Consider the following 7,936-nt stretch of genomic DNA (forward strand, 5'->3'; position numbering starts at 1 on the left):
TCTTCTGTATTCCAGGAAAACTCTTCTTTACCTACATTGTTTAGTTGCAGTCCTATTTCCCCTTGATAATCAGTATCAATTACCCCAGACAGAACAGTAATCCTCTTTCATGTCTGTTAATTCAGTGGCATGAGAAGCCCAAAGTGGTCAGGTGGCAGTCTTAATTTCCAGTTCAATGGAATTATTATTGTGCCTTCTGGAAGAGCACTCCTCCTTTTGGAACTAAGACCTGTAGACCAGCAAATCTTTTTTTTTTAAATTGTAAAATATAACATATATACAAAAAAGCAATAAATTTCCAAGTACATTTATACAAGTAGTTATAGAACAGATTTTAAAGGCTGGTGTGGAATACACTGACACAATTTTTTGTTTTATCTTCTAGCTGCTCCAAGACACTGGAGACCAACAGAAATATCAATATCATGATTCAGCAGTCATATTCATTTGTTAAATCCTATCTTCTCTGTTATGCTCCTCCTTCTCTTTAAATAACATATATACATAAAAGCAATACATTTCAAAGTACATCACAACAATTAATTGTAGAACAGATTTCAGAGTTTGGTATGGGTTACAATTCCACAATTTTAGGTTTTTATTTCTAGCTGCTCTAAGATACTGGAGACTAAAGGAAATATCACTATGATTCAGTACTCATACTCATTTGTTAAACTCGACCTCCTCTGTAAAACTCCACCATCACTTGATTTTTCTCCCACTCTTTAGAGGTATTTGGGCTATGCGCATTCTAACTTTTTCATGTTGGAAGGGGCTGTCAATAATATGGGCTGGGGGATAGAACTAGTTGATGTTCTGGAAGGGCTGGCCCCTCTCCATTTCAGGACTTATCTGGTTTAGGGATCTATCTGGAGGTTGTAGGTCTTGGAAAGTTACCCTAGTGCGTGGAACCTTTGTAGAATCTTATGTAATGCCCTAGATGTTCTTTAGGATTGGCAAGAATGGTTTTGGCAAGGGTTTGGCAAGTTATGATGGGTACTAATGTCTAACTAAAGCATGCATAAAAGTGACCTCCAGGGTAGGTTCTCGACTCTATTTGAATTCTCTCAGCCACTGATACCTTATTTATTATACTTCTTTTCCCCATTTTTGTCAGGATGGCATTGTTGATCCCATGATGCCAGGGCCAGGCTCATCCCTGAGAGTCATCTCCCACCCTACCAGGGAGACTTGTATCCTAGATATCATGTCCCTTGTAGGGGGGAGGGCAATTATTTCACTTGCAGAGTTGGGCTTAGAGAGAGAAAGCCACATCTGAGCAACAAGTGAAGATGAGCAGATCTTAAGATTTCAGGGACAGGAAGCAAAAATTTTCCAGGATCACTAGGAGTGTTAGTGAATGGTACAACTCCCATTTCCACCCCTTGACTCCTGCATCCATGAATCCTGGCTATGGGAGAAACAGCACCATAGATGAACGCTGATTCAGAGCATACATTGTCCCAGCCCTGCAAAGTATTGCTTCCTAGTTGGCACCATAATTGGGTCTTCAAAAAGCCATTCCACTGTTCTCAGCTGCCTCTGGATGGGGGAGCATGGTAAGACCAGAGAATTCCATGAGCATGTGCCCATTCCCGCACTTCATTTGCTGTGAATTAGGTTCCTTGATCAGAAGCAATGCCGTGTGGAATACCATGATGGTGGATAAAGCATTCTGTAAGTCCACAGATGGTAGTTGGTTTTTTTGTTTATTTGTTTTTGTTTTGTTTTGTTTTCACATGGGCAGGCACCAGGAAGCGAACCCGGGTCTCCGGCATGGCAGGCAGAAAGATTGCCTGCCGAGTCACCATGGTCTGCCCCACAGATGGTAGTTTTTACAGAAGCATTGTGTGCCGGGAATGCAAACCCATATCAGAGTATGTGTCTATTGTAGTTAGAACAAATCACCGCCCCTTCCATGATAGAAATGGTCCAATGTAATCAACCTGCCACCAGGTGGCAGGCTGATCACCTTGGGGAATGGTGCCATATTGGGGAATGAGTGTGGATCTCTGCTGCTGGCAGATTGGGCACTCAATCAGGTCGACCTTGGTGAGTGGAAGTCCATGTTGCTGAGCCATGCATAACCTCCATCCCTACCACTGTGCCCTCTTTGTTCATGAGCCTTTTGGGCATTGGCAGGAATGGCTGAAGAAAGAGGATGACTTTTGTCCATAGGACGGGTCATTTCATCTTTTTGATTATTAAAACCTACCTCTGGTGAACATTCACATGGGACACAAATATCTTCAAGTTCTTTGCCCACTCAGAAAGGTCTATCCACATACCTCTTTCCCAAACCTCTTACCAATTTTCCAATCATGCTCCTTCCAAGTCCCTGACCATCCAGCTAAACAATTAGTAACAGCCCATGAGTCAGTATAAAAACAATGCACCTCTGGCCAGTTCTCCTTCCAAGCAAAATGAACAACCAGGTGCACTGCTCGAAGTTCCACCCACCAGGAGGATTTCCCTTCACTACTGTGCTTAAAGGACATCCTAGAATGGGATTGTAGTGCTGCAGCTGTCCACTTCTTGGTGGTTGCTGCGTGTTGTTCAGAACCACCTGTAAACCAAGTGTTTTCACTTCCTCAGTCCACCGACTATAAGGAATTCCCCAAGAGGCCATAGCTCTGGTCTGGGAAAGAGAAAGTAATGTGGTAGGAGTGGGGACCATGGGCGTTTGGGCCACTTCCTCATGTAACTTACTTGTGCCTTCAGGACCTGCACGAGCTCTACCTCTAATATACCATTTCCATTTTATGATGGAGTGCTGCTGTGCATGCCCAACTTTATGGCTTGGTGAATCAGACAACACCCAACTCTATGATAGGCAACTCAGGTCTTATGGTAACTTGGTGGCCCATGGTTAAGCATTCAGTCTCTACTAATATCCAATAGCTAAATGCTATTTCTCAAAAGGAGAGTAGTTATCTGCAGTGGACAATAAGGTTTTGCTCCAAAATCCTAGGGGTCTTTGTTGTGATTCTCACATAGAGGCCTGCCAAAATCTCCAGACAGCATCCCTATTTGCCACTGACACTTCTACTACCATTGGATCTGCTGGATCATATGGCCCAAGTGGCATAGCAGCTTGTACAGCAGCCTGGACCAGTCACAGAGCTTCCTCTTGTTCAGGTCCCCACTCAAGATTAGCAGTATTTCTGGTTACTTGGTAAATGGGCTGGAGTAGCATACTGAAATGAGGAATATGTTGACTCCAAAATCCAAAGAGGCCAACTAGGCCTTGTGCCTTTTTTTTTGGTCATAGGAAGGCCCAGATGCCTTCACTTTAGAAGGGATATCTCAACATGCCTCACACCCCTGGACACCTAGAAATTTCACTGAAGTAGAAGGCCCCTGTATTTTTGTTGGATTTATCTCCCATCCCCTGACCTGCAAATGCCTTACCAATAAATCTACAGTAGTTGCTACTTCTTGCTCATTAGGTCCAACAGCATGATATCATCAATATAATGGACCAGTGTCATGTCTTGTGGGAGGGAGAAATGATCAAGGTACCTGCAGACAAGATTGTGACATAGGGCTGGAGAGTTGATAACACCCCTGATGTAGGACTGCTGGCCTTGTCAGCTGAATGCAAACTGTTTCTGGTAGTCCTTACTGACAGCTATTAAGAAAAAAGCATTTGCCAGATAAATAGCTGCATAACAGGTACCAGGCAATGTGTTGATTTGCTCAAGCAATGATACCACATCTGGAACAGTAGCTGAAATTGGAATCACTGCCTGGTTAAGTTTACAATAATCCACTGTCATCCCCTAGTCCCATCTGTTTTCTGCACAGGCCAAATAGGGGAGTTGAATGAGGATATGGTGGGAAGCACCGTCCCTACATCCTTCAAGTCCTTAAGAGTGGCAATAATCTCTGTAAACCCTCCAGGAATGTGGTATTGCATCTGATTCACTATTTTGCTAGGTAGGAGCAGTTCCAGTGGCTTCCACTTGGCCTTTCCTACCATAATAGCCCTCACTCCACGAATTAGAGAACCATTGTGGGGATTCTGCCAGTTGCTGAGTATGTTGATTCCAATCATGCACTCTGGAACTGGAAAAATGACTACAAAATGGATTTGGAACCCATTGGACCCACTGTGAAAGAGACCTGGGCTAAAATGCCTTCAATCACCTGACCTCCATAAGCCTCTACTCTGACTGGCAGACCAGAGTGGTGTTTTGGGTCTCCTGGAATTAGTCTCACTTCTGAGCCAGTGTCTAAAATCCTTGAAATATCTGATCATTTCCTTTTCCTTGGTAAAAGGCCGTAAGTATCCTTGGGGAAGGCTAGGAGGAAGGTTAACAGTGTAAATTTTGGGCAGTGCAAGAGTCCTTTCCCAAGGATACTTGGCCGTCCCCTCATTTGAGGGGCTCTGGGTCTGTACAGTGTTTCAATTCTGGGAATTGATCAAGGGGCCGTGACTCTTTGCTTTTGTAATTCAGGTTATACTTCTGTTCACTTGACCTAGAATATTTCTGCTTGTACAGCACAAGCAAGAATTTAGTTCACTGCCAATCTATTTTACTTCTAGCTACCCCATGATCTACTAGCCAATGCCACAAATCTCTGTGAGTCAGATTATTTTGACTGCTGCTTTGAGCCTACTATTTGTTATGGTGGCCACGCCTACCTCGTCTATGGTGATTAACTGTCGCCACATGTCTTCTGCCAACTCGGGATCTGATCATCCTCTTCGTGCTTAAGATTCCAGCTCAGTGACAGCAATTCCTACAGTAATATCTGACCTAAAGAGAAAGGCAATTACAGAGCTCTTCTGGGATGATGGAGCTAGTCTCATGCATTTATTTCTCAAGGTTCCGGTGAAAGATGTGTCCTCTGGACACTCCTGGGGTGTGTGAGCAGGTCTTCCATGATAAATCCACTCTAATATTTCCATCTCTCTAAACCTCTGAATCTCCTCATTTACATTATACCAGGGCAGTTCTGGCATTTCAACCTCAGGTAATATTGGTCAACTTTTGATCCATGTTTCAGCCAACCATCCAAACAAACTGTTAATGCTCTTTGTAACCCCTCGAACTATAACGTTGCATGCAGAATTTCTGCTTAGTGGGCTCATATCAATAAATTCAGCTTGATCCAACTTTTGTGTGTGTGTGTGGATTAACAATAGGAATTTATTAGTTCATGGTTTTGGAGGACACAAATTCCAAATCAAGGCATAAGGAAGGCCTGCTTTATCCTTGTGCAGGTAATGTTCCAGTGATAGCATCCTCCATCAAGTACTGATGTAACTCTCCTTTCTCACTCCTGAGACTTTCAGATCTTTTTTATAAATTCTCCAGTAAACTGAATTAAGACCCACCTTCATTCAGTTGGGCCTGACCTTAACTAAAAATAATAACTTCAAGAGGCCCAATTTACAATGGGTTCATTCTCACAGGAATGTGATGAGGATAAAGAATGTATTTTTTTCTAGAGTACTTAATTCAATCGACTACACAAAAACTAACCCCTGGGAAGTAGGCAATGAAGTCACATTTCCCTAATAGCTGAATAGACAAGAGTCAGGGTCATCCACTACAGTGAATCATTGGTGATCCCTAAAGGTGAGCATTTCTGCCCTTGTACCCTGGCAGCTGGGCTTTGAAATCAGGGAAATAGCCCTGTTTCTCATCTTAAAGAGCTCTTGTGAAGAAGTCTTTGCACACCATAATGAACAGATTTAGTATAGATTCCTCTCTCTTTTGTATAGAAATGTAATACCCCCTTCTATGCCTTCCTAGGACACTGGTTAAGGACCACTAGCACTAAGTAACTTCTGCTGCTAAAACCCAGTCAACAGGTGACTTCAGTACCTGCTCCTTGCTTATTTGCAAACATGTGTTTGAACAAAGTAAATGACCAGAAACCACTTTTTTTTTGTAGCTCAGATGCAGCTTCATTCAGTGTTTTAACATGATTACATTACAATTAAGTATTATTGTGCTGTCCATTTTTGAGTTTTTGTATCTAGTCCTGTTGCACAGTCTGTATCCCTTCAGCTCCAATTACCCATTATCTTACCCTGTTTCTAATTCCTGCTGGTCTCTGTTACCAATGACATATTCCAAGTTTATTCTCGAATGTCCCTTCACATCAGTGGGACCATACAGTATTTGTCCTTCAGTTTTTGGCTAGACTCACTCAGCATAATGTTCTCTAGGTCCATCCATGTTATTACATGCTTCATAAGTTTATCTTGTCTTAAAGCTGCATAATATTCCATCATATGTATATACCACAGTTTGTTTAGCAACTCCTCTGTTGATGGACATTTTGGCTGTTTCCATCTCTTTGCAATTGTAAATAATGCTGCTATAAACATTGGTGTGCAAATGTCCGTTTGTGTCTTTGCCCTTAATTCCTTTGAGTAGAAACCTAGCAGTGGTATTGCTGGGTCGTATGGCAATTCTATATTCAGTTTTTTGAGGAACCGCCAAACTGCCTTTCACAGTGGTTGCACCATTTGACATTCCCACCAACAGTGGATAAGTGTGCCTCTTTCTCCGCATCCTCTCCAGCACTTCTCATTTTCTGTTTTGTTGATAATGGCCATTCTGGTGGGTGTGAGATGATATCTCATTGTGGTTTTGATTTGCATTTCTCTAATGGCCAGGGACATTGAGCATCTCTTCATGTGCCTTTTGGCCATTTGTATTTCCTCTTCTGAGAGGTGTCTGTTCAAGTCTTTTTCCCATTTTGTAATTGGATTGGCTGTCTTTTTGTTGTTGAGTTGAACAATCTCTTTATAAATTCTGGATACTAGACCTTTATCTGATATGTCATTTCCAAATATTGTCTCCCATTGTGTAGGCTGTCTTTCTACCTTCTTGATGAAGTTCTTTGATGCACAAAAGTGTTTAATTTTGAGGAGCTCCCATTTATTTCTTTCTTTCTTCAGTGCTCTTGCTTTAGGATTAAGGTCCATAAAACTGCCTCCAATTGTAAGTTTCATAAGATATCTCCCTACATTTTCCTCTAACTGTTTTATGGTCTTAGATCTATTGTTTAGATCTTTGATCCATTTTGAGTTAACTTTTGTATAGGGTGTGAGATACGGGTCTTCTTTCCTTCTTTTGCATATGGATATCCAGTTCTCTAGGCACCATTTATTGAAGAGACTGTTCTGTCCCAGGTGAGTTGGCTTGACTGCCCTATCAAAGATCAAATGTCCATAGATGAGAGGGTCTATATCTGAGCACTCTATTCGATTCCATTGGTTGATATATCTATCTTTATGCCAATACCATGCTGTTTTGACCACAGTGGCTTCATAATATGCCTTAAAGTCCGGCAGCGCGAGACCTCCAGCTTCGTTTTTTTTCCTCAAGATACTTTTAGCAATTCGGGGCACCCTGCCCTTCCAGATCAATTTGCTTATTGGTTTTTTTATTTCTGAAAAATAAGCTGTTGGGATTTTGATTGGTATTGCATTGAATCTGTAAATCAATTTAGGTAGAATTGACATCTTAACTATATTTAGTCTTCCAATCCATGAACACAGTATGCCCTTCCATCTATTTCGGTCTTCTGTGATTTCTTTTAACAGTTTCTTGTAGTTTTCTTTCTACAGGTTTTTTGTCTCTTTAGTTAAATTTATTCCTAGGTATTTTATTCTTTTAGTTGCAATTGTAAATGGAATTCGTTTCTTGATTTCCCCCTCAGCTTGTTCATTGCTCGTGTATAGAAATGCTACAGATTTTTGAATGTTGATCTTGTAACCTGCTACTTTGCTGTACTCATTTATTAGCTCTAGTAGTTTTGTTGTGGATTTTTCCGGGTTTTCGACGTATAGTATCATATGGTCTGCAAACAGTGATAGTTTTACTTCTTCCTTTCCAATTTTGATGCCTTGTATTTCTTTTTCTTGTCTAATTGCTCTGGCTAGAACCTCCAACACCATGTTGAATAATAG

The 7,936-nt window shown here is 41.5% G+C and overlaps 1 long non-coding RNA gene across 1 annotated transcript in view; it reads left to right on the forward strand.

The window, feature by feature from the left end:
- The window catches only part of LOC143660875 (uncharacterized), a 53,884-nt gene extending 47,884 nt beyond the window's left edge, over positions 1 to 6,000 (forward strand). The window contains exon 3 of the long non-coding RNA XR_013164290.1: positions 386 to 6,000. This is a non-coding gene — a long non-coding RNA (uncharacterized LOC143660875). The remainder of the gene's footprint in view (positions 1 to 385) is intronic.
- Positions 6,001 to 7,936: the final 1,936 nt, after the last annotated feature.

The sequence above is a fragment of the Tamandua tetradactyla genome, chromosome 17 (assembly GCF_023851605.1).
Source record: "Tamandua tetradactyla isolate mTamTet1 chromosome 17, mTamTet1.pri, whole genome shotgun sequence".
Classification (NCBI taxonomy): domain Eukaryota; kingdom Metazoa; phylum Chordata; class Mammalia; order Pilosa; family Myrmecophagidae; genus Tamandua; species Tamandua tetradactyla.